This window comes from Tamandua tetradactyla, chromosome X (assembly GCF_023851605.1).
Source record: "Tamandua tetradactyla isolate mTamTet1 chromosome X, mTamTet1.pri, whole genome shotgun sequence".
Taxonomy (NCBI): Eukaryota; Metazoa; Chordata; class Mammalia; order Pilosa; family Myrmecophagidae; genus Tamandua; species Tamandua tetradactyla.
Genome location: NC_135353.1, coordinates 151,102,032 through 151,129,803, shown reverse-complemented (window position 1 = coordinate 151,129,803; position 27,772 = coordinate 151,102,032). Strand labels below are relative to the sequence as shown.

General features: G+C 39.6%; 1 long non-coding RNA gene across 1 annotated transcript in view; it reads right to left on the bottom strand.

Moving 5' to 3' along the window:
* The window catches only part of LOC143670676 (uncharacterized), a 494,335-nt gene extending 467,007 nt beyond the window's left edge, over window positions 1-27,328 (bottom strand). Inside the window, exons 1-2 of the long non-coding RNA XR_013169430.1 lie at window positions 27,189-27,328; window positions 25,479-25,598 (exon numbers count right to left, since the gene is read on the bottom strand). This is a non-coding gene — a long non-coding RNA (uncharacterized LOC143670676). The remainder of the gene's footprint in view (window positions 1-25,478; window positions 25,599-27,188) is intronic.
* Window positions 27,329-27,772: the final 444 nt, after the last annotated feature.

The window sequence follows — 27,772 nt, the reverse complement described above, 5'->3', positions numbered from 1 at the left end:
GCCAGCAACCTTTGGAGATGAAGAAGGAAAACGCCCCCGGGGAGCTTCATGAAACCGGAAGCCAGAAGAGAAAGCTAGCAGAGGACACCATGCGCCCTTCCAACTGAGAGAGAAGCCCTGACTGTGTTTGCCATGTGCCTTCTCACTTGAGAGAGAAACCCTGAACTTCATTGGCCTTCTTGAACCAAGGTATCTTTCCCTGGATGCCTTTGATTGGACATTTCTATAGACTTGTTGTAATTGGGACATTTTCTCGGCCTTAGAACTGCAAACTAGCAACTCATTAAATTCCTCTTTTTAAAAGCCATTCTGTTTCTGGTATATTGCATTCCAGCAGCTAGCAAATGAGAACACTATCCAAGGTAAAACATATCAGATTCCAGGAGACACCTGAAAGGCCCCCCACCTGGTCCTTCAGTGACATTTGGTCTTCTTCCATTGACATAGGGTTCTGCTACTCACAAATGCAAGGCAAGTTCCCTGGCAAAATATCTTCCATACAGGAATAACCTGCTCATGATAAAGGACATTATACTTCTAAGAATTCATATAAGAAAACTGAACCCTCCCAACCTACTTTCAGACAAAACTTTGTGGGATTTCTGTTAAAAAATGGATGAACAGTCCTTTTTGACCAAGTTTCTGTTGAAAGCTGAGGAACCTATTTCAGAATTTCAGGAAGTTTAAGAGGCGGGATGACACTGATCTCTAGTTTTTGGTCTTAGTCAATCTCCCTCATAGATTGCCTAAAAATTTATGGTTATAGGGTGGGGTGTACTTGAATTCTGATGTAGGGCTATAAATGGCCATACTTAGAAAGACTATAATCATGAAAATGTAAACAGGGTACTCTAATCTGAGAATGTGCTGCACTGAAAGTCCCACTGAATCTCTATTGTACTAGGAAGAATACCTGGAAGAATTTGAATTGCTGGTTATCTGCAAGGGTATCTAATTCAGTCCCCACATTTACAAATGAGGAGGCCGAGACCCAGAGTAATAAACCTGCTGTTGAAAGCCACAGACTTTAATAGCAACTTTCCTGACTACCAGTGGCCCCATACTTGATGGGGTGCATTTTAGTACCTCCCAGTTGGCTTAAGATCTGTCACTTCCTTCTCCAGCATACTCAGCTATAAGCACTGGTTCCTTGAGCACAAAGGCTCCATCCATTCTACCCAGATCCTGGCCTACAAGGAGGTATAAGATCTGGTATTAGCTGTGCTGTTCCAAGCTTGGGAATTCAAAGAGCCTGGAACAGTGCTGAAGCCACATATGACCACAGAGGAATATGCTTGTCTCCAATTATAGCAATAAATAAACATAAAAGCAACTACCATTTAAATGAGCATCTACTATTTGAGGCCCTCTTCTAGACCCTGTAATACATCCTCATTTAACTAGGAAGTCCATCTGAAGTTATTTAGTTGTTACTCAAGAGCACACAGCTAGGAAGCAGCAAGAGGCAAGCCTGTGATTTAGACCTAAATTGGATTCTAGAACCCATCTTCTTTTTACTGCACTGTTTCTGAATAAGAGTCTTTCATTTGGATCTTTGGGTAATGCTCCAGTTTCCTCCCTCAGACTGTAGCCCCATCCTTAACCCAGGCAGTTTGACTGAGGCCAAGTTATGCCACATACATCTTATTAGTCCTTGTTCCCCAATGGCTGGACCTGACTTCTGGACTCTGAGCCACTGGCTGGAGTCCTGCTCTTAGAGAATAGGCATATAGCAATAATGCCACTAGACTACCACTGTCCAGATCACTACTTCTGGCCCCACCCACCATTGCTGTGGTACTAGTTCCCCACCTTGCTCCATTTCCAACACTTTCCCCATGATAAATGCTGGGGAAGGGTGTCTGCATGGCTACTTGCTACAGTTCAGAATCACACAAAGCACTGGGAATATAGTGTTGAGTGTGGTGTGATATGCAGCCACTATCTACCCTGATCCTCAGGCTGCCTCTCATCCAAGCCCACATAAGATCATGGTAAAAGGCATGTTGAAGAAAAATTCCTTTGGTATGTTGCCATAGTTATAAAGTCCTTGCCAAAATATCCCCAGAAACAGCAAATCTCAAACACGGAAATTCTGGCTTCCTGCAGTCATGGGTTGTTCACTATAAATCACAGTGTCAGTGGAAAACTCATATAACACAGGCTTGTGTTAATGACATCAGTGGAAAAAAAGAAGTGACATGCTAACATTGTGTGTCATTTAGTCTTAGGTGATAGCAGTTCATCCTATAGGTCCTCTCCCATAGATCAGTTCTTTCCAAATTAATATGCAGACAAGTCACCTCTGGCTCTCGTTAAACTCTGTATTCTAATTCAGTAAGTCTGTGGTGCGACCTGAGGCTCTGCATTTCTAACAAGCTTCCCACTATGCTGTGTTGTTGATCCTCTGACTACATTTTAAGTAACAAGGCCATGGACATCAGTGACATAGCTTTAAAAAGAATGGGGCTGGCCACAGTGCCTCAGTGGCAGAGTTCTCACCTGCCATGCCGGAGACCCGGGTTCGATTCCCAGTGCCTGCCCATGCAAAAAAAGATAAAATAAAATAAGGATAGAATGTAATTTGTTACTTACTTTGACCTTAGAGTCAAGTTTCATGATCAAGAGGAAACAAGCCAGTGTTGAGTCTCATTGTGGGAGGGAAATGGGGGCTGGGATCCAGAAGGTCTGGAGACACATATAGAAATCAGGAGGGGGACAGAATGAGCAACAGAAACAGCAAAAGAAGTTGATCAAATGAATAAATAATTTAATGTTTGAAAAGCTGAGAATAAAGCAGCTTGTGGTACCCGCTGGAAGTCAGGCCCAGATGACATTGAGGAATACCAGACAAGAATTGTCCAGGACTGGGAGACCAGACAGACTCACTGGCACAGAGCAAGCAAACCCCAAAGTCTTAACAAGCAATAGGAAGAAATCAGTGCAGGCAAACCAGGAACACCACGGTGAGCATGGGGCTACAGATGGAGAGCTAGCCAAGAAGGTAGATGCTTAGTCGTGAGAAGTGAATTTACCTGCTGATCTTCCACCTGCAGAAGGAAATTAAAGTATCTTAGTCCCAGAGAAAATAGTGTGTCCAGCAAGGAATCTAGGAAGAGATAAGGTATAGGTGCTGAAATACCAGACAAAGGCCCAGGTCCATGACCCATTTTGAATCAGTAGCCAAGTTACATGATCCCAAACTGACAAAAGGCCTTGGCAATACAGACTGGTCCCAGAGTCTGGGTGGGACAGAATCAACAGGTGTGAGTTAAATAGCTACAGCTGTGAAAATTGGCGAGCAGTACTAGGCAGCCTAGTAGGCCTCAAAGTGTACTCCCTGGAACAGCATTATCAGCATCATCTGGGAACTTGCTGAGAAATAGAATTCTTGTACCACCCCAAGCCTATGAAATCAGAAACTTTGAGGGTGGGACCCAGAAATCTGGATCCTCCTGGTAATTCTGATGCATGCTATAGTTTGAGAAGTACTGCAGTAAGAGAATATTCAAAGTAGAAGTGAAGAGACAAGGCCAGGTGTGGCAAAGGAGAATCGGTACGTGTAGCCTTGGTAATGGTGCTTTCAAAGAGCTGGTGAAGAATGAAGCCAGTTTTCAGGGAAAGAAAAATCAGTAGAAAGAAAGTGAAAGAATAATTAATAAAACATGCTTATGGATTAACAAAGTTGGACAATGATATCCAGTGGTCGAGTTTTATCAATGTTGAAGAATCATCCAACCATGTATATGGTATTCATATTTTGATTATGATAATGAGAGAAATAATAAGAATGTCAAGAGAGGTCAACTCATAATAAGCATTTGAAAGTCTTCTCAGGCTGTATATTTAAGACAGTTACCTAAAAGAACTGCTATTTGGCACCAATTCTTGTAAAGATATTCTTTCAGAGAGGGAAAAAACTTAGGAAAAATAAACTTGGTCATATAATGTAATACATTTGACAAAAATATTGAGAAAGAATTTTGTTTTAAATATGAGCACATGTATAGATTTTTAATTATACTTAATTACTCAACAAATATGTATTGAATAGCTACTCTATTCAGACACTGAGGATGTAACATCAAATAAAACATAATCTTTAAAATATCTGCAATGTAGTACAAATATGTCCACATTCCCATAAAGGTCTTACAACAAAACTCAACAATAGAATTTAAATACTGTTCTAGTTTGCTAGCTGCTGGAATGCAATATACCAGAAACGGAATGACTTTTAAAAAGGGGAATCTAATAAATTGCTAGTTTACGGTTCTAAGGCCAAGAAAATGTCCAAATGAAAACAAGTCTATAGAAATGTCCAATCTAAGGCATCCATCCAAGGAACGATACCTTGGTTCAAGAAGGCCAGTGAAATTCAGGGTTTCTCTCTCAAGTGAGAAGGCACATGGCAAACACAGTCAGAGTTTCTCTCTCAGCTGGAAGGGCAAATGGCAAACACGGCATCATCCGCTAGCTTTTCTCTCCTGGCTTCCAGTTTCATGAAGCTCCCTGGGAGACATTTTCTTTCTTCATCTGCAAAGGTCACTGGCTTGTGGACTCTCTGCTTCGTGGTGCTGTAGCATTCTCTGCTCTCTCTGAATCTCTCACTTTCTCCAAAATGTTTCCTCTTTTATAGGACTCCAGAAACTTATCAAGACCCACCCAAATGGGTGGAGACGTGTTGTCACCTAATCCAGCTTAACAACCACTCTTGATTAAATCACATCTCCAGGGAGATGACCTAATTACAGTTTCAAACATACAGTATTGAATAGGGATCATTTTACATTTATGAAATGGGATTTTGATAAAAACACGGCTTTTTTAGGGGACATACATCCTTTCAAACCAGCACAAGTAGTGCACACAATGTGCTTTATGACAATTTGGCAATGGATCAAGGCATCCATTGATCCTTTTGGGGCTCACTCTCCCAGGCAGAACTTCTTCAAATGGCCTTATATGTCTTTAGACAGTCATCAAATTTCTTTTCCAATTACATATTACAACCAGATGAAATATTCACATGTACACACACACACAAACACTTAGATGCCTTGTTATTTATTATTATTTATTTAAATCTATTTGAATAGGCTCTTCCTACAAAGAACCACTGGCTCAACCCTTAGAATGGGAGGGCAAAATTTAGCCACACTGATTTAACCTCAGCAGAGTGATTCAGTATATTTTCAAAAGAACATGAGAATCAGATTGGAAAAAAAATTCATCATTACAGTTGAATTTATGGTCATATAAATAGCAATGACCATGACTAAATCAGACCATGTTACTTGAAGATGACATCATCAACACCATCATCATTGCAGCTGTCAATACAACAATTAAAACATTCCAGTTTATGCTAACATTTTTAGTTCATTTTAATCCTCTCAACCACCCTATAAGGCAGGTACTCCTATTTCATTTTACAGATGTGGAAAATGAAGCCCAGAGAATCTGAAAATCCATTATCAGGTTAGCTTTATCATATTATTGCCAGTTAGGCATATCAACTCTTTCAAGTTCTATCTAGGGAATACTAGCAGTATAGAATATTAAGTAAATAATAGGATTATCTTTTCTTCAGGGTGAAAGTCTCCCTGGAGACGTGGGGGATGACTCCCAGATGAATCCAGACCTGGCACTGTGGGATCAACAATTACATCCTGACCAAAAGGGGGAAAAGAAGTGTAACTAAAAGTATCAGTGGCAGAGAGAGTTCAAATAGAGTCAAGAGGCTACTCTGGAGGTTGCTCTTATGCAAGCTTCAGATAGACTTTGCTACCTATCATAACCTGCCAACCCCCAACAACCAGGACCATTCCTAATCCTAAAGAGTGCCTAGGGCAATATATAAGATTCCACAAGGGTTCCTGGCACTGGAGTAACTTTCCAGAAACCTACAACCTCCAGATAGGTCCCTGGTCCAGAGAAACCCTGAAACCCAGCCCAGCCTCTCCAGAGCATCAGATAATTCCATCTCCCTAACCAATATTAGTGACAGACCTTTCCAATATGAAAAATTTAGAATTGCCAAAGCCCAAACAACCCCTACGAGAGGTATGGAAAGATCAAAGGTGATGGTGGAATTATACATAGAAGATAGGATTTAACAAATGAATAAATGCTGAATCATTAAATTGGTATCTCTTTTAGTCCCCAGTATTTTAGAGCAGCTAGAAGTAAAAACCTAAAATTGTGAAATTGTAACCCACGTCAAAGTTTGAAATATGTTCTACAACTAATTGTGGTGCTGTGCTTTGAAATTTGTAGCTTTTTTGTATATATGTTACTGTTCACAAAAAAAGAAGGAAAAAAAGTCAATTCTGATGATAAAAAAGTATTTAAGCCCTCTATCCTCCTATATTCTGGAGCAGCTAGAAGCAAAAATATGAGAGGATCATATGGTAGCCCATGACAAACTCTGGGATCTGTCCCATAGTCACTTTTTGAAGAGTGCTTTGAAAACTATTGCTTTTTTATTTCCTTGCTTTGTATATATGTTATACTATGCAATTTAAAAAGTTAAAAAATATGATTATCTTTTCTTAAAAAATAATTCAATGGTAAAAGAAAATACAATTTGAAAATGGGCAAAAGACATGGACATACATTTCATTCACCGGCAGATAAGCACATGAAAAGATGTTCAACTACATTAGCCGTTAGAGAAATGAAAATTAAATCCATAATGAGACATCACTACATACCTTTCACAATGGCTAAAATAAAAAATAGTGACAACAGCAAATGCTAGCAAGGAGGTGAAGCAACTGGATTTTTCATATATTGCTAGTGAGAATATATATTGGTACAGCCACTCTGGAAAACAGTTTGGCAGCTTCTTATAAAAGTAAGCATATAACCCAGCAATCACACTCCTAGGCATTTAACCCAGGGAAATGAAAACTTACATTCACACAAAAATCTGCACGGGAATGTTGATAGCAGCTTTATTCAGAAGAGCAAAAAACAAAAACTGGAAATAACCTGACTGTCCTTCGATGGGTGAATGGTTAAACTCTGGTACATTCATAAGTGGACTATTATTCAGCAATAAAAAGGAACACTCTGTTGACACATGCAATACCCTGTACGGATCTCAAGGGTATTATGCTTAGTGGTAAAAGTCCATCTCAAAAGGTTACATACTGTATTATTGCATTGATATGAGATTCTCTAAATGAAAAAACTGTAGATATGGAGAACAAATTAGTGGTTGCCAGAGGCATGGGAATATATTTCCTTTGTAGTGATAGAACAGTTTTGTATCTTGATTGTAATGATAGTTACATCAATCTACACATGGAATAAAATTGCATAGAATACAATGTAATACATGTAAAATGAATATATATAAAAATGGTAGAAACTCAACAAGATGTACAGTACAGTTAACTTGTTTGTCAGTTTCCTGGTTTGATGTTGTACTACAGCTGTATAAGTTGTCATCATTGGAGGAAGCTGTGCCTAAATTGGTATGTGGATACCATGGACATACTTTATCTTGTTTCATTAGCAAATAGGAAATTTCTTAGGCAACCACAATACTAAATTTAGTCCTATACTATAAAATTGCACCTTCAAAACTGGTATCTGAAAACAAAGATGAAAATATAGGAACTTGATAAAATGCACTCACTGTAGAAATGGCCAAACACAAATCACAAATAAAGGCAATTAAACCATATTTAAAACAAACACATACACAATACGTCAATCCTTCCCATTTTTCAAATGTTCCATGCCCAACATCCTTATAATTGTGGTTTAATTTCTGTATACAGAAATGAAGTGTATATGTCACTTTTTCCCGGGAAGATGGGGTAGAAATGAATATACTTTTACAAAGAGGACTGAAGGTTGTAAAGAAAACAAGGAATTGAGGTGGAGGGCAAGGCAGAAGTGGAGGGCTTCACACTGAAGCTGGGGTGAGCTAAGGAAGCTGATGCAAGATAGACCTGGACCCCATAACTGCCCTCTGGTGGTATCTAGGAAAAAGGGTGCCCAGGGTTATGTCGATGGGACCATGATGGGACCCTGAAGGCAGGAGTCAGACAGGCAGAGTGCATTTGGATGGAGAACCTGTGTATTGCCTGCAATAAAGCAAAATGGAACCACAGACATCTAATTGAAATTCAAGTTCCACCACAGAAGCAGTCCCTTATCCTGACTCTATACACAGACTACGCGAGACTCTGACCATGGCCCCACTGCCACATCTGGGAGTGGAAGAGAAGTGGGCTTGGACCATGGGACAAAGGCACATCACCTAAAAGACTGCTGGGGCATCTCTTGGGAGGCTTTGGAATGGGGGCATGGAATCTGCTTTTTTTTTAATGAGTGCCTCAGGGGAATCCACTCAGATGGTCTTTGGCCCACCATTTCAGAAGCACAGTTCTACACTGCCTTCAAATGACAAAGATTCAGCAACATAACTTTAATGCCTAGTTTCGTTACACATCTATAAGAAGTATTCGTAGTAGCCAATGAAGTTAGTTTAATTTTATTTTAGCCCTTTATGAGGCCCTAATACTTTGAAATTAATCTTGGCAAAACTCATCACTCTTTAGTCTAACTATAATTCATAAAGGACACAATGGGCAAACAAGGAAGAATGAGACATTCATGAGCTCTAATGGAAAAAATAATAATAGTTGAAACTTTTATTTTGCACTTACTAGGTGCCAGGTTCTAAGTGCTTTCATGAGTTAACTTAGTTAATCATCACAACAACCCTGTGAACTAGGTACTACTATCATCATCCCTGCTTTGCAATGAGGAAGTTAAAGCACAGAATGGATAACTAACTTTCTTGAAGTCACACAGTAGTGAGTAGAAAGCCTGGACGTGAACCCTGCCTCATTTCAGTGGAAATAGAAAAGCAAAAAAAAGAAATAGAAAATCGGGATTTTCCCAAAGAGAATGCTCTATTCGATCAAATATTTGTCTCCATTTTGGTGCTGGTATTTCCTACTTAATTCCAAATCTTAAATTCACAAGAGCACGTTTCAATAAAATGTTTTCTGCTGAGAAAACAACTTCAAAGAAAATAACTGCAATAAACTAAAGATACAGGTCATGGGCAAAGCAACCGACATGAGAAAAAAAAAGATATAAAATTGCATTTTCCCACTTTGAGTAATTCAGCTTCAAACAAGTCAAAGTCTTTGAAATCCAATAACTTATAAAAGGTCCTATCCCTCATTCCAGAAATAAAACATAGCAAATGTTTTAATTCTTACAAGTTTCATCATGATAGCGGTAAAATGGAGTGTAGTTGATCCACAGCAGTGGTTCTCAAACGTGGGTGTGTGTCAGAATTGCTGGGAGAGGTGATGAAGAACTCAGAGGTCCGGTCTTGTTTAAGTGGGACAGGGCCTGGGCCTTGGTATTTTTACCAAGTTTTCAGGAGATTCTGTGACCCACCAGAGTTAGAGAAACACTGTTCTACAGGGCTCTGGTTCATGTTCCCTCAATTCTTGAGGTATCCTGAAGAGAGAAAACTGGATACTGGTAATGAAGAGTCCAGGGCAAATGGAACACTCTTATCAAAAACAAACTTCCTGGGGCGGGCCGCGGTGGCTCAGCGGGCGAGGTGCTTGCCTGCTATGCCGGAGGACCTCGGTTCGATTCCCGGCCCCAGCCCATGTAGCAAGGACGGAGAAACAGAATACAATAAAAACAGGAAAATGTTTAAAAATGTTTCCCTTTCTTCCTTCCTTCTATCCTTCCTTCCTTCTCTCTGTCAAAAAAAAAAAAAAACAAACTTCCTACATTTCAGACACATCCCACCTTTCCTATGTGTACAATCACAGCTTTTCTCATCACTTCCCCCCCACCCCCGATGTAATTACAGTCTATTTTTCTGCATCCCAACATAAGCTCTTTTGGGACAAGAACTATGCCTATCTTGCCCAATGCTATATTTCCAAAATGTAATCTAATGTTTATACATAATAATTGCAAAATAAATACATTTTGGATGAATGAATTGATGTAAATCTACCCACATTAAAATTATGGGGATAGGAGTGTTGAGGGTAGTACTGAATTGTCAGTAAAACCAACTCCAAAGGACATACAATTCAAGCATTGAAAGGGCTTTATAATGCATGTATCCACTCTAAGAGTTATTTCCTTTTGGCACCAAGGACCTGGTTGGATAAAATACACCAGTTAGTAATACCAAGCCATGAGCCCATATTTTCTTTTGCAGTAAGGGGCTTGGGTATATGTTAACCTCCTAGACTCTTCTTAACATCTCAGTAAAACAGATTATTCTGTTGTTCATGTACCACATAAAGGGTATTTGAACTAATGAATTAATGATTTGGATACCTTAAAAAATATCAGGTGCTTTTCAAATATTTATTGTACAGTTTCAGATCTAATAATGCTGCTACAGGAATTTCTTTCATTGAATTATATGTTGTCTAAATGTAAAAGAATGACCTTTTAATCAGGAAACAAATGACTTGCTACCAATTGAACAAGAGTAGTTTTTTCACAAGTTGAAATAACACAGTCTAAATCACCAAATACAAAGAATGTATACAGAAGTGGCACCACACTCAGAAAACAACAGAGTAGTTTCCAGCTTGCACACATATTGACCTTGTTGTCCACTAGTGGCAAGGCTGTGCAAGGGGTGGTTAAGGGCATGGGTTTAATATAACGACATCTCAGCTTGGGAAAATCACTGAACTAAATGAAGCTTTCTCTATCTCTAATGTTGGGGTGGGGGAAGGGGATCGTCCTTAATGGGTTGTTAGAAGATTAAAGGAGAACATGCAAAAGAAGTGCTGAGCTCTCGATGCCTTATATAAAACAAGTGCTCAATAAATGTTTCACTGTTGTTCCCAGGAGAGTTGGTATCTAGGGCTTGGATAAAATAAAGTCTATACCCCTGCCCATTATCTCCTTCCCATGATATCACAACCCTATTCAAGTCAGTACAATCCTAATGGTCTGAACTGCTAGGGAAAGCTTCCTGTGGATGGAAACAATTGAACTGGGTCTTTAAACATGAGCAAGATAGACTAAGGGGGCCCATGGCTTTCGTGCTCACCCATGGTCTAATTAGCTGTGGCCAAGGAGGACTGAGGTCACATGGAGCAGAACATGGCCACCTAGGTAAGTTTCCCTGAGTGGAGACAGTGTCTCTCAAGGGACTCTTAGGTATAGCACGAATCTATCCAGAAGGCTGTGCTGAACTACCCTGACAATCTTATCAGTCTTCAGGCATGGCTAGCTGATTAGCTTTCCACACTTCTTGGACACATCTGTGTGTGTGTGTATATATGCAGGTGTGTGTAATGAATCAATAGAAAATTCTGATAGTCAATCTCTTTATATTCTACACAGATGCAAAGACCTTCTTTGAACCTGTAGCATCAGGAAACACTTCCATTTTCAATATGGGCCCATTATTTGTCCAAGGGCTAGCTACTAAAGTACTATGTTTTTTTCCACAGCTATTTTCTACGACATAGATATGTCTTCTCAACAGTCTTTCTCGCAGCACCACATGCAGTAATAATTGCCATTTACTGGGTGCCTATTGTGAGCAAGGCACTTTACATACATCCACTTGAGGGACATATATAATTGGTCCACTTTACAGATGAAGGAATCAAGGCTGGAGAGGTTAGGTAACCTGCCCAAGGTCATACAGCCAGTAAGCCAGACCTGGAGATTGAACTGAGATCTGTTTGACACCACAGCCAGGCTCTTTCTCTCTCCAGGGCTTGTGGTGGTATAGTGGAAAAGGACGTTTTGCTTCAGGGTATATTGAAAGCATTTTTTCAGCCTGCTGTGTTGTGCTCACGTCACTTCATTTCACCATAGCCATATAAGCAGAAATTGCTTAGGAACCTGCTGTCCCCAGGCTGGGCTCACATCCAGCTTTGAGCTGCATTGGCGGAGCAGTGCTTCTAGTAAATTAATGTTCTCCAACATGAGTGCATCCTTCCAGTCACCTGAGAATAGGAAAAGCCTTATCAAGAACTTGCTATTCATTTTAAGCCCCTTTAATACCCTCTGGTTTGATGCAAATTCATCTCATTAATAATTAACGGTACTTGGCAATGCTTTCCCTCAGTCCCAGTTCTCAGTTGGCATTCCACTTTGCTGAACCTGACAGAAATCAGGGTCGAACCAAGGGAGAGATGAAAATGAGAAAGCCAGGATCTGGCATTAACCCACCCACCCCAATCCCCTAAAGAAAAGGCAAGATAACTATTGGAGCAACAGACACTGGCATTATCTGTGAGGCAGTTTGGATGATCCTTATAGTTCATCTTATTATTACTACATCTTTAATGAGCTCATCCAAGCTTTGATAGTGTAGCTTAAAACCTTCCTTTTGGGTAGATATTATAGATCAGTGGTTCTCAGTCTTGGCCAGGGATTAGAATCACCTCTAAGGCTTAAAATATACACATAAAATCTACTAAAGCTGAACATTCACATACCATATGACCCAACAACTTCACTTTTAGACATAGGTCCAACAGGAATACATGCATATGTGCACCAAAAGCTGTATTAGGATATCCATAGTAGCACATAATAGTCCCAAATTGGAAGCTGCCCAAATGCCCATCAATACAATGGGAAAATACAGTATGTGAATGAATGATCTACAACTGCACACGACAGTATAGAGGACTCTCACAGACGTGACACTGGGCATAAAAGCCAGACACAAAGGAATATGTACTGTATAATTCCACCTATATAAAGAACAAAAACAGGTAAAGCTGATGTAAAGTGATAGAAGACAGGTTACTGGTTATGAAGATGTGTTCACTTGTGAAAATTCAAGCTATGCACTTAGGATGTGTATGTGCTTTTCTGTAAACATATAACCCACCAATAAAATGTATAAAATATATGCACATAAATCTATTGACCCCAGCCCACTGGTATCCCCACCCCTCCCAAAACATACCCACTCACTTCACCTGGGGATCCTAATTTAGCAGTCTTTAGAGTCATCCACACCCTTATTTAAACTTCTCTCATGATTTGAAGCTATCGGTGTTGTCTTAGTATCCTTAGCTTTTACTCACCTTCCAGGAATTACAGTAAACTTTGTTAGGAAAACAATCAAATTCCATTACCATCTGCATGATATTAAAATGTGGGAACTGAAAAAACCAAATGAATTTATCGAGGAAAAAATACTGTAGAGACCTTCATTTTCAACATATAAAAAAAGGGCCAAGGAAGAATTTGAGCATTTTTGTTACATGGGTCTTATTGAATATGACAAAACCTGTTCTTTTTCATACTGTCATTTAAAAAGTAGTAATAGTTAACACAACAGACATTGATACAAATGCTTTATATATGTTAACTCATTTAGTCCTTGTAACAATCATTTGAGGCAGGTATTATCATTATTGGCCCTATTTTACAAATGAGAAAAACTGAGGCAGAGAGACATTAAATAACTTGCACATGGTCATACAGCTAGTAAACCCAGAGCTTTTTAAATCTGGGCCCTTTACTTTACTATACTCCTGTATATTTTGTGTTGTTTGGTATACTGTTTCCATCTTAAATATACTTAATATATTTACAGTAAGTTGCAAGCTATGTCCACTTGAATATTGACATCTCTGCTTAAAATTACATGTGAGACGACTGAAATCAGTGAATTAGGTTTTATAACAATTCTTCATGTTGGGAGAAAAAAGAAGGTCAGACACAAAAACAAAATTAGTCCCTGACATCAAAGACATTCCTATAAGTGTAGTTATTCATTCAACCAGCAAAGACTGACCAGGTGACTTCTCAATGGCAGGCAATGTGTTGGTGCAGTGGATCCAACAAGGAGAGCGTTCAAGGACAAGATCCAAGCTCTCAGAGACCCACCCATCTAGCAGGTAGATACTGACCAAACCTCCAAGACTAAATGTAAATTACACATGTGGTCATAGTGCCATTAAAATATGTAAGAGGGCAAACCATCCTGGTCGGGGAGGTCAGGGAAGCTTTCCCTGAAGAAATTATGATGACATGAAATCTGCAGGATGAGTAGGAGGTAAAAAGGGAAGGTGGGTGGGGGTGTAGAAAGAGCTTCATGTGCATGTGTAAATAACTGTAATGTAAGTCAGAATGAACAAGTACTATAATAGACATACAAAAAAGCACAACGGAACCTCAGGATCCTTTTTCTTTTTCATTATATAATCATCTGAAATGATCATATTTCAAGCATGAACTCAGAAACCCTTGTATTAGATTTGTAGTTGGTCTCAAAAGCCTGGTACATAATAAGACAAAAACCCTGCAGGACAGGAATTTGAAATAGTACTTTCAAGTCAGCATATGTTGAAGCATTCAAGATATCAAAGTAAAAAAGGAAATAATGGTATTTACCTTTTCTGAAGGAATCTAGCAACAAAGAAAGAAAAAGAAAAGACCCTAAGATGCTAAAATCACCAATTACAGAAGGAATTCCTGCAACACTGTGGGTTCAAAACTCCCCCACTACCCCCCACTCCACCACCACCATTGTTGAAGTTAACGCACCCTACTAGGCCAAAATACCTCAAGTAATGTAAGAAGAATGTGGTTAAATACAAGTTTTGAAGCTGCCTAATGAACTCAGAACAAATTCAGGTGTAAAGAAGGAATGGTCTTTGCAAATGTAAGTCGGCTCCCCACCATCTCCTGGTTTGACCATCTTACAAACTGTTCTCCACCCTCCACAGTGTGATCTTTTGAAAATGCAAATCTGGTGATGGGCCACATCCTGTTCCCAGTACCCTTCAATGCCACCCATTGCTCATAAGGTAAAAATATCTTTCCTTAAAATGGTCAATAGGTGCTACCTGGTCTGGTTTCTGCCAACTTCTCCACCCCTATCTTGCACCCCATTCGCCTTCTCTCTGTTCCTCCCAACATGGCCTTTCCTCAGTCCCTCAAACTCACCATGCTCTATATTACCTCAGGGCCTTTGCACATACTGCCCCCCATCTACCTAGAATGCTCTTCCTGTCCTGTCTTTTACCTACCTAACCCTATATATCCTTTAGCCCTTGGCCCTCATCTCAAACAAGCCAACCCTGGCCTCCTTGATGGCATCAACTCCCCTTCTTACAAGCTCTCATAGCCCCCAGGTACCTATCGTCCATGGCACATACCACAGGTGCAATTTAATATAAATTATCATGATTATTTGATAAATATCCATCAACTCCTTAAACACAAGGGCTGGAATCACATCTGTCTTTGCTGACTTTGTACATAGAGTCCCAAGAATATTTCTTGACCCATAGCAGGGGCTTTACATATATTCATGGTATCAATAAAGGGGTTTCATGGAACTCCCCAATTCCCATGACTCTTTGGTAGCTAGCATATTGTTCTGCTTCCAGGTCACTCCCATAAGGACCGTGTATAAAGAAATACTTTTTAAAAAAACAAAACAGTGTACTATATCCCTGCAAGAGGCATGGAGGAAGGCAAATCTAAATACAAGTTGAAGATGATTTACTACTCTAGTCAAGTAGCATGCATCTAATTATCTTGGTTACCCAGAAGTAAAGGACAGTCCAAAGTCTTACAGTAGGAATGAGAATGAAATATTTTCAGCCTAATGCTAATAAAACAATATTCTTTCTATAACTGAATGTATTGGTTCTTTCATTCAATCCCACCACGTTTGAGGAATTTATCTGGACAGGAGGATAAGAACCTGCTATAAAGGACAAAGAAAGCCTAAAGAAAGCCCAAGAACCTGCTAATAATTTACATTTCAGACCAGTGTTTGTTTTCCTCTTTTATAAAATTAAGTATAACTATCTATGTTCCTTACCTGTCCCACTGGGAGTTTGGAGGAATTAATGAGATGATGCTTGTAGAGTGCTCAGGGCCCCTTGGAAACACTATTATTAGAACCATTAAGTAAAACATTGCTTCTGGTAACTGTGGGGTGACTTTCAGACAAGCAAGGCTGACACTGCTACCAGAAAAAAAAATAGCAAAAGGAAACATTAAGGGCAAAATTAATTATTATTTTAATTAATAAAGAAAATCATTCTTTCTTTCTGAACATCAAACTGCACTGCCTAACCCAGTCGCCACTAACCACATGTGGTTATTTAGTTTAAACTGAGGAACTGAATTTTAAATTTAATTTAACTTTAATTTATTTAAATTAAAATTTAAATAGCCCCATGTGGCCAGTAGCTTCCATATTGGATAGTGCAGATATAGAACACTTCTATCATCGCAGAAAATTCTCTCAGACAGTGCTGCGAGTCTAGGAGAGCCTTTTCCTTTCAACCCTTTGCATGTGTATCCTGCTATTTGACACTTTTAAGCCCTCACCAAGTAAGGATTTGGACCTCTACCAGCTCAAAGACAAATTATTCTTAAAAGACAAATTTTTCCTTTCAAAATCATTTGCTTTGCCTTTGATGTGTTGCTTCAGCCTTGTTAGCACAAAGAATATGAGCAGCGTAGAATGGGTTAAATATGTCTCATTATGCTCAGCAGCCTATCTATATATAAGCACTGAAGACCAGGTAGATAGTAAACCATCTGAGTGCCCATAAAAACAGAGATTCATATAAAAATGCTTAATTCGGTCAACCATAAGATAAGAGACAGACCATTAACATCTTCTTATAGGGAAGAAATCCTCTCTTGTATTAAATGCTGCTGCATCTCATTTTTCTCTTTATACTATTTTAATCTCATTTGAGTGGGGGTTGGGTAAGGAATAGAAATGAGCCCAATGCATTCTAACTTTGTGTGGGTGTCTCCCTGGCTTGGTTACCAAAGAAACCATTATGTTCCATACTATTAAAATACTGACTCTACTAGTGCTCTAAATACTTTCTTCTTTTCTAACCTGACTGCTCTGCAGATTTAGAGCCACCATCTGTTGGCCGGCAAAAGAGAGGGTTTTCTGGAAATGCCATGGCCTCTCCTACACTATTTTAAATCCGGTCTCAAGATTCCAACCTGAGAAGTCTATGCTTCCAAGGCCAAATATTTCCCAACCAAACCCAGGATGCTGTTTCCATGCACCACTGCACTGCCAAACTACATAAGTGAAAGGTATTTGCAGACATCCTGTGAGGCTGCCAAGCTTCCTGCCACCCTTGCTGTGAGGCTCCCCTTTTGCTCCATCTGCAAGGGCATTGCCACCCCAGCCCTGAAGCGTGGTGGGTGATCTGGCAGGGATGCATGTCTGCCTGTCAGCTCCCAGCCATGAAGTCAGTCATGTCACCCTCCCATGGATGCCTACCGCTGATCTCCAGAGCAACCAATACAGCAGCCGGGACCACCTGTTTCCATGGCTGCCAGGTTGAGCTGTGTCCTCCAGGGCTTCCTACTCCAAAGCGCAACCCATGAACCCAGGAGGCTAATGCCCCTGTGAGTAGTTTTCTGGAAAAAGACCCAGTCATCACCCCCATTGACAATTGCTGTACCCCACCCACCCTTTAGGTATACAGACGAACAAAGCAATACTTGGGAGACTCCCTATGAGTCCGAGGCATCCAGGAGCTAAGGAATGAGGACTTCTTGTAAACCTCCAGGTCTTTGCAACAAAGGCTTCTGAGCCACCTTCCCAAGTAATATGACCACTCTTTCTGAGGTTTTACATAGGAAGCTGAAGGGCTTCCAAATTTCTCTTATAAATCTGGTGAAATTTTGCAATCTGCTCAACTACAAGAGTGGTACTAATTGTAACCCAAGAACAAACAATTACACTTAAAGCCAGTAGTCACGTCTACTAAGACAAATCCATCCCCCCTCCCACTTTTCTAAAACAGTATCTTATTTAAACCAGGGCTCTACAGACGTTTTAGATCAAGTATCCTACCCCGTGCAAAAATTTTTGCACATCCCTAAACATATGCACCTTTATTTATAAAATTACATACATGTATTATTATGCTAACATATTATCACACTGCAAAACATATTCCCAAAATTGAAATCTTGGTAGCATTAAAGATGAAACAGTAGTATTTTTAAAATTATGTTTAATTTTGTTAAAGGTATAAAAGTCATATTTACTCTCAGTTAAAAATATGACATTTTTAATGAGAGCAATGAGATCAAACATGCTTTTTTATTATTTTTTATTTTACTTTAGTTAAAGGTCTTGCGCTAAGTTCAGTTTAATGTGATACCTGGTTTTTAAAATTGTTATAGCTAAAAAATAAACCCAAAGGAAGATATCCCACAAAGAAAAACAGATCCAGATGGAAGAAGTAAAGGTTATTTTAAAACGTGACAGTATCTGCTATAACAATCTAATATCTGTATAATTAAATATCTGTAATAATAGTATATGTAAAAATAGATAATATCTCTAAACCCCTTTATCAGATACATGTAAACTTCATTAAGTGGTAACTCCCTGAAAACATATGCATGAATCATGGGACCACTGTCAACTCCTTTTCCCTCAGGAGAAATGGTAGGTGATCAAGTGACATGCAGGCTGAGTATGGGCATCTGTGACAATCTGAATATTAAATACTAGTAGAGTTGCCATATTTTGCAAATAATACAGGACATTCAGTGTCCTATATTTTTTACTCTAGTAACCCTAAATGCTAGTAAAGCTTAATATGTTTCTTTTGTTTCTCTGTTTAACCCAAAGTAAATACAAATATTTTCCTCCTGCATCTCAATGGATTGTCTTTGCATGCTCAGCAATGGACACCACTTCTAAGAAGCTACTATTAGAGTCCCTTGGCCAACACAGTATCCTCCTCAAAAAGGTAATATAGCCAAATGCTAATAAGAAAAACAACCCCCTCCCTTTCACTTAAGTTTCTTAAACTGCCCTGACTTAACCCACCCCCTCATTCTACTTTAGTAACATCCTGGGTCAGTGTTATGATTGATAAAGAACCTTCTTTGTTTTTCTTGCTGATTAGTCTGTCCAAGGTGAGAGTGGAAATGACAGGTAAAGTAGAAAGGGCTAAAAATTGTATTGAGCCTGTAATAGGGAGAAATGGTGGGTAAGAAAATTTGGTAAAGGGGCTTGGGATGAGTTAAGCAGATTTTTTTCTAGGCTTTCAGACAATTTCAAGCCTGAGACTAGAAAAGGGTGTCTAAATCGAGGCAATTATTGTACAAGCTTCTTAAACCCAAACTCTTTTACCAGGGTCCTTGACCTTCTGTCAGCAAGCCCTCAGACCAGCTGTTATAGCACATTTTCTAGGGTGGCAATGAGTTTGGCTCTTCACCCCTAAAAAAAGCCTGAAGAGGAAGGGGAAAGGTAGGATCTGTCAACAATCCACAAAAAAATATTTTGAGCCCACTCTACGGAATTATCACAGAGCATTGTTTGGGACAACTAGACGAGAGGAAAAGCTCCCTCAGTGACCTCTTATTGCCCTCAGAACCCAGTAGATCTCTAGTCCTGAGTAGCAAGATCCCTGCAGTGGAGCAGCTATGCTTTGGAGTACTTGATCCTAAAAATTTTCTAAGTCTCTCTCCACTCCATGCCTAGGACCAGCTGGCCTCAGTTTCCAGTTAACACTTGAGGGTATTCTCCGACCCTCTAACCCTACCCGTGAAGTTAACCATATGCTCTGAGGAGTTCTGGGACTCTTGCCTATTGGGTGGTCTCAGGCCAGGGCCCTGTGGCCACGCCCTTGTTCTGGGAGAGCAGTCTGCCAAGGGGGTTTCTCCTGCTGGCCAGAACAGTCTTTCTTGGGATTGCATGAGATTGAGCCACCAGAAAATGAATGGATGCATTGGGTTTGATGAATCTTGCTCATATTAAAAACAGGATGAATTCTCGGCTTTGAGCTACTGATACTCCATCACTAACCCTTTAACTCAATGAAGCCACTTATGTGGGTATGGGTATTGACTCACTCAACTGCGTTCTACCTCTGGTTTAGAGGGGTAGTAGCAGGCACACTTTACCATTTGCACTGCCACCACTGACACCCAGGGTGCCAATCAACTCTGAAAGACATCACATTCTAGGAATATAGTGATTATGGCTTAAAGAAATTAAGAGAAGACATGGGTGGAAAATGTATCTTTTTATGTTTATAATGTAAAATTCTGAATGGCAAATTTCACATGATCAGAAAATGACTTACTAGTCACATTTTTCTGCATGCTCTGGATAAGACTGGCGAGCAACAACAAAGCACAGTAACAATCTCTGAGCTTCTCCCTGGAAACCAAGATTCATGGGGGCATAATGGACGATGCAGCCTCATGAGTAATGAAGTAGCCAGCATTAAACACAGAGTACCAGGGAGGTGGAAAAGCAAGAAGTTTGCTATTGTTTCAATACAAACAGGTCCCAAAGAGTCAGGGCATTGTGAGTAAAGCTGCCATCGCCATTCCTTTCTCATGGTGGGAGATGAGATGTGAAATTAGCCAGGAATGGTGCATTTGACCATACAGAACATGAAGATATGGTACCTAGACCTGAAAAGGAAGAGATGGTCCCTGGACAATATAAAGAATCTTCATCTGCATTGATCTGACAATAAACGAATATGTAAATACTGCTTCTCTATCCATTATCCTAAATCTTCATTAATAAAGTGTTATACTTCACATGGTCCCATGAATTTTTGCAATGCATTTTTCAGTGGAATTGTTTGCATACATCCAGGCCCACACAATCTATTTGCCAGGGACCCCACACATGGTAGGGGCAGCCCTGGTCCTATGCAGTGGGGAAGTTCTCCGGTGCTCCAACAGGCAATTCAAAATGGCTCATGATCTCAACATTCTCATGGGCAAGGCAATCCAGCACATTATAAGGGTTAACGAGATTTGAGTGGCAATGTTGTGCCTGGCACTGTGCTCGGGGCCAAATGTAGCTTGTCTTATTTTATACTCATTAACACCATAAGGAATAGCAAATCATTTTGTATGAATCCACAAAGTTTCAGAATAGTTTAAACAGCAAGATGTAACTGAAAGAGGATAATTCAAGTTTTTCCATTTTATTAATTTCTCCTGAACTGCTGTGGAGGAGGCAGATCTCAGACCTTTCAACTCCTTTTTACAACTTGTAGAAACTGAGTCCTCCTGTTGAGAAAGAATGGGAGGAAGATTGGCAAGAGCAGACCAAGGACTTCCCCCAGTAAAAGGCAGAGACTGTGGAACCAGAATCAAGGGCCTTGGCCCCCAGACTAGATCCAGGACTTTGCCTCCTGACCATCCCGCCTCACTCACAATCAGCGACACTGCTGAAATGATTTGATGACTCAGGGCTACGTAATTCCTCAATCACTCCATGCCCATAACACACAAAGATGCCTTTCTTTCCTTGAAGTCAGAGACCTGTGCTTGCTGGGGTCATTTGTGGTCTCTATAATGCTTGTAAGTATAATCAAGCAAACTTTCATTCTCATTTTTCAAATTCATGCATTCATAGGCAAAGGCGTGACAGAGAGAGGGAGTCTGGGCACTGGAAATGCATCCAGACCAGCTAAGGCACGGGGTTGGAAGCAGTGGCATGAATAGCAATATCCTTGCAAATGCCTCCATTTGCTTCAGCCCAAGGTCTCAGCACCCTTTGTTGCCAGCTCCCTTCAGATAGAGAACAACAGCCAGAGCCTTTCTCCCCTTCATCGTTTGACCTCTACTGAGACAAACATAAAAGTCATCATTAGTGTCTGGTGCAGGAAAACAGGGAACATTTCCCAACGAGTTCAAATCACACAAAATACTCCAGCTTGACAAGAGATGGGGGAATATCAAGAACTTTGTCCTTGCTCCTCTTTGCCTGTTAGTCCTTGCCCTTTATTTCTGAGGTATGCTTTAATTCAGTACAATACAGGCCAAAGAGAAAGAAGTCAGCTTAAAGCAATGTAAAACTGTAATGCATGCTTGTGTGTGTGTGTGTGAGAAAGAGAGCAGGAGAAAGAGAGAGAGAAAATAGACTGAAAGAGGAGCTGAAGTGTCTTTGTCACCACCGGCCTTGAGCAGTCAGAATCCCTGTTCATTTCCCTACAAATCTGAATAGTTCTGGGGGAAATCAAAAGGTTAGAGGATACAACAGTGAACAAACCAAACAAAAATCCTCATACAGCTTATTTTTGAATTGTAGGGGGAGGGGACAAGAGACAAACAATAAATAAAATATATAAATCATATGGCATATTGGATAATGATAAATGACATGGAGAAAAAGGAAGCAGGAAATAGGGATGGGGAGTGCAGGTATACGTGTGTGTTGCGGGGAAGGAGGTTTACATTCTTAAATAGGGTGATCAAGGAAGGCCTAGCATGCAGTGTTTCTCAAATTTATTTGACCAGGAAAACTTTTTTTCAAAAAAGCAGCTCACAGAAGTTTGGAAAAACCGTGTTAAAAGGTAGGCTAAATTGGGGTGAAGTGTATTAGGAATTGTATTCATTTATTAGTAATGTAAGTGCTTTAAACAAGATAGACATGTCTTTTTCTTTGGCAGAAAAGAAGCATGGAAATAGGTGATACAGGGATGTAGAATGCCTCCATATGGCTACCAGGGATTGGGCTCCTTTTATCTTTCTTCCCCACCCTCCTGAGCACATGGCTTTCATCCTCAAGATTGCTTCAGGCCAAGACAGTTGCTTCATCTCCAGCCATCACACCTGTATTCCAAGCAGAACTCTTCCTCTTAAAGAATCTTCTCATAGGTCACACCCAACACGTTTTGCCAACATCTCATTGGCCACACCTAGATGTAAGGGAGGCTGGGGGTGTATTTCAGCCAGAATATGGCTTCTTATAGTAAGAGTAATGGTTTTTTGTTTGTTCATTTTTAACTAAGGAAGAAGGGGAGGATGGCAATTACCAGTCTTTGCCTCAGGAACTAAAGAGTATGAGATGGAAGGAGACTTGGGCATATGAAGCAGCAGCTTTTTATTTCTACGGTGCAGACAATGCAGGCTTCCACAGATCAGCATGGCAGCTATAGGGTCCATGTTAATGTGAGCTTATGGGTTAAAACTTGTGGGTGAAAACAGGATCACAGATAGACACACCAATGTTTATAGCAGCATTATTCACAAGAGCCAAAAGCTGAAATCAACCCAAGTGCACATCAATAAATGAAAGGATAAACAGAAAGTGGTACATGCACACAATGGAATATTATTTGGCTATCAGGAAAAATGCAGTGAAGCAAGTAAGACACATAAGGAAGGACAAAAATTGAATGATATCACTTAGAAGACTAGAAATTGGAAAATTTGCAAAGATAGAATGCAGATTAGATATTAGTGGGGCAGAGAGATGAGGGAAGGGGGGAAAGGGGAGTGTTAGCAAGAAAATAATAAACCACAGGAATTCCTGTTTAAATAACTTCAGGGGACAGAACTTCTAGGAGTAAGATCACAATGGTACTATCATTTGGGTCAACGCCACACTCAGCTCCTCTTTTGTCTTTCATCAGATCCCTGGTCCTTATGTTTTAAGGAACCCTGAAGTATATCTGGATCAACTTCCATTCAACACTTGAAGTGCCCCTCAGCATCCAAAGAGATGTCTACCTAGTAATTCAAGCCAAAAATCTAGAAGTAATTTGGTTTCCTCTTTCCTTAACAATACCCTCCTACCCCACCCAACAATCCGCCCCCCACCCCCACCCCGCAACCTCTTCCAACCTCACCAAAAGATCCATCAACTTCTCTTGACTTTTACAACAACTGGTTTCTACAAGCTCCATCATCCTTCACCTGGTGATTAAAAGCCCATAACTGGTCTCCCACTTTTTACCCTGATAACCACAAAGCAGACAGAATGATGTTTTAAAAATGTTAATCCAGTCATGTCACTTTTCTACTTAAAACTCACTGGTGGCTCCTCATTGCACTTAATCATTTATCATGGTGCTGTTAGGTATTATGTCCCCTGCCCTGCTTCACTGGCTGATTTAGAATATGTGTTTGTGCCTATGGAGTCATGGATCCAACCTAAGAATGCTCAGGAGTGGGGTCCCCAGTGCAAGAAGCACTACCCCAAGTCATGCAGTGTGATGATGCATGATCATGATTCAAAGCCTCTACAGCCCAGCAACCTTCAGAGTCTCCCCAAAACTAACTTGAGATGTGCAGAAATATAATGGGGACATCTCAAAACCCAAATGTTTACTATATAACCATTCCTCTGATTTTAATGGTGACTTTCCATTTTTAGAAAAATTTAGATGCCAGATTTTATTGTATATTATTCCAGCTGGGGGGAGGGGTGATACAGAGACTGTTATTCATTCACAAAACCTCATGTTCTTTTTCTCCTGGGCATATAGCTGGATTATAGTTAGAAAGGGTCATGCCATTGAGTTCTGACCAAAGAAATGTGAGTGGAAGTAATCAGCACATCCTGGAAGGAGACTAGATTCTTGAATGACTGGGGAGAGCAGAGACACCTACACCATCTAGCTTAGTCAGACTGTGACATGAGCAAGAAATAATCTTTCATGACATTAAGCTACTGAAATTTTTGGAATGGTTTGTTATGACACTTATACTACCCTGACTTAGAGGAATTGAAAAAAAAAAGACCTTGTGATAATAATGTTAAATTTTCAAAGAGAAGACAATTCAGATTTCTGCAACCTCAGTCATTTTGGGCTATAACAAATTATGTAGTTTTAACATCAGTGGATGACTACAAAAAGCCAGTAGCTCCTTAGATGGCATAAACATACTATATTTGCTTTTCAAGCACTGCAAATTTTCTAACTAAAACATGGAAGAAATATTTTAACAAGCCGACTTGGGGAAAATGTTCAACATGAAGAGAACAAAATGTTTTTCAAAAGGGGAAACAACTCAATATGCTCCAAAGCCCAGCCCAGGCTTTAATAGAGAGACATGCCAAATGAAGTAAAATTGCTGGACTTATTCTGAAATTTAAGGGAAATTTTCTTGTAAAGGTAGGATGCTATTTAGCTGTCATTTAATTTTAAATTTTAATTTTTCTAAAAGGATTTTTTAAATTGAAGAAACTGTCCAAAATCCTTATCCTTACCTCCTTGGGATTCACAGGTTCAAACAAAATCACTCTTCTACATGTGTACCTTTTAAATACCTCTTGTTAAACCTGTGTATTCAGCACATTAGATCTTCCTCGAGAATCAGGAGACATTTTTCTTTGGAATTTCAGTTTTTCTTACATTCACTTCCTTATATTTAGTAATTACAATAACAATAATTATAATAATAACAATATAGCATCTCTAACGCACATTAGATTTGACAAAAAAACTTTCATATCCATTATTAAGAGTTATAATATTTGATAATCCACTTCTCTCTGTATTCCGTTATAGTGTTTGTCAAATTAAGACTTCCCAACTCTCTAATGTTTCCTGTACCGCCACAGCCCTATACACTAAATATATATAGTAGTTGGCATCTATTATTATTTTATTTGTAAAATATGGATGCATTATACCAGAAGAACAAAAGGATGAACTCCAATAAAGAATAAACTTGTAACATTTTAAAAATAAACTCACCACATTTCGATAGTTTCCTTCTTAAAACCCCTTGTCTCACTTCTCACTTTCAATATGCCCATTCTCTCCTCTAGTAGCATCAACTTTCCAGATTTCTGCCTCTGGTTTGCAAAGCATAACCTGTAAATGTTTCAAATAAAGGAGAACTATAAAAAGTACATTAAACAAATGAGATGGTTATCTTTGCGCTACGTGATTGGCTCTGATGTACGTTCATTTGGGTTTTCCAAATTTTCTGCATTGAGCATGTACACCATTTTGTAAAAGAAAAAAAGTAAATAAATAAATAAACATAAAGCACTATTTTTAGCCACATAGCTTTTGGTACACAATTACACCTAAGGAGTGGTTTTCTTCCAAAGAAGACTGTTGAAAAATGAACATCTTTTTGAGACACCTGTTTCCTTTCAACAGGATGACAGATAAAGTTTGATTGAGAGAAATGCCAATTGTGACATGAGGCAGACGGATTAACTTTCTAATGTTTCTTTCCTGACAGTAAATCTCAAGTTTTACCCCATGCTTGGCAAAATATTTTTAGAACTATAGTTTGTTCAATAGAGATGATGCGTTTTACTACTTCTTAAAGCAAATCATTGATCCTTATCACCATGGCGTTAGGTAGGTCTCACAAATCATCCAGGCATCTGTCCTCCTCCTAAATAAATCTCTGGCAGAGCAGTAAAGAAAAGGGAAATGCCAATCAGCACAAGCTCTTCAATAGGAACATATTTTTGCAGTATCTCTACTTATGACATTTCCTCTTGCTTAACGACATTGGTTATTCTAATTTATTTTGCAATTTTCTCTTGAAAACTTTTCTCCTGAAATATACTTTAACATAGGACAAATTTTCGCCACAGGCATTTTTGAGTTCATGCTAGATACCAGCAAGAGCAAATTTTAGGGTAATAGGTCAAGCAATGATAAAATATATGCACCTTGCATATGTGTGTGTGTGTGTGTTGGTATTTAATGATGTAACTTTCAAGTTCCTACTTTTAAAAATGATCAATTCTCCAACCTAAAAATTCTCATCCAGTTTGTTTACATTCATCTTATTATCAAGGATACCTGGGAAAAATTCTCTAAATAGAGATGAACTCCCTTCAAACTCCTTATGATGATCTCACAATTACCAGAGGCTTTTTTCCTGGGCAGGGCAAATTTCTCCCCCTTTTTCTCCTGCCTTCTTCCACAAGGCTTTTCTCCCCTGAGGCAAGGGGGTAACTTCCAGGCTTTTCCTAGGACCAGAGGAGAAAATAGGGTGCTGGCCTCCAAACCCAGAGTAGCCGTATCAAGCAAGGTTGGCCCAGCTTCAACAGTGGTCTCTATTCCTAAATCACGGAGATTTTTTTGACTACCAAGCTACATCACCTTGACAAAGAGTTTATTTTTAGAAAAAAAGGATTAATGATCTGTTCAGAACCTGATCCTAATCATTTCATTTACATACAATTCTCTTCTATTATAAAGTCTCCACAGGCTCCCACGGTCACTCTACTCCCAGTCACAAAAGAAAGGAAGGAAGGGGAAATGGGAGTCAAAATAAATAAGCATTACTTACAGATCAGAAAAGAACCAAAATTTTGACTGCTAAGGGGAGGATTCTTATTGCAGTGTTATGTTAACCAGAGTAGGCTATACTGCTATAATAGGCCCCCAAATATATAATGGCTTGAACACAATAAAAGTTAGTTTTGTGCTCACTTAATAGTCCAAAGTGAGTCTCCTGGACAGTGAGTGGCTCTTCTGTGTGGCAATTCAGGGATCCAGTCCTTCCATCTTGTGGCTCTGGTATCTCCAGGGCCTTGTAGTTGCCTGCATTCAGCTGACAAGGAAACAAAGCAAGATGGTGATGCCCTGGGGAGGAAGTGACATGTACTGTCCATTCACATTCCATTGGTGAGAACTAGTCACATGACCACACTGCAAGGGAGGCTCAGAAATGTAATCTTGCTGTGTGCCCTAGAGGTAAAGGAAAAAATATTTTGTGAACAGTTGGCAATCGCTGCTTTCAGTGGTCTGAATCTGTTTTATTCATTGTTATGATAAATAAAATCTGGTAGGCTCAACATGGAGGCACAGTGCTAAGCCCCATGGCAAATTTTTATTTCCTGGAAATACCTGCCCCACGTCCCCTGTGGACCAAATTTTTGTCTTTATCAAATTATCACCAGCCAGATCTTTATCAATCATCACCAGCTAACTTCCTCATTCCTAAGCCACCAAGTGGTCCCCACTTTGTAAAATTGCCCCCTCCCCAAGTAAATTGGAAATTTAATGTCAGCCAA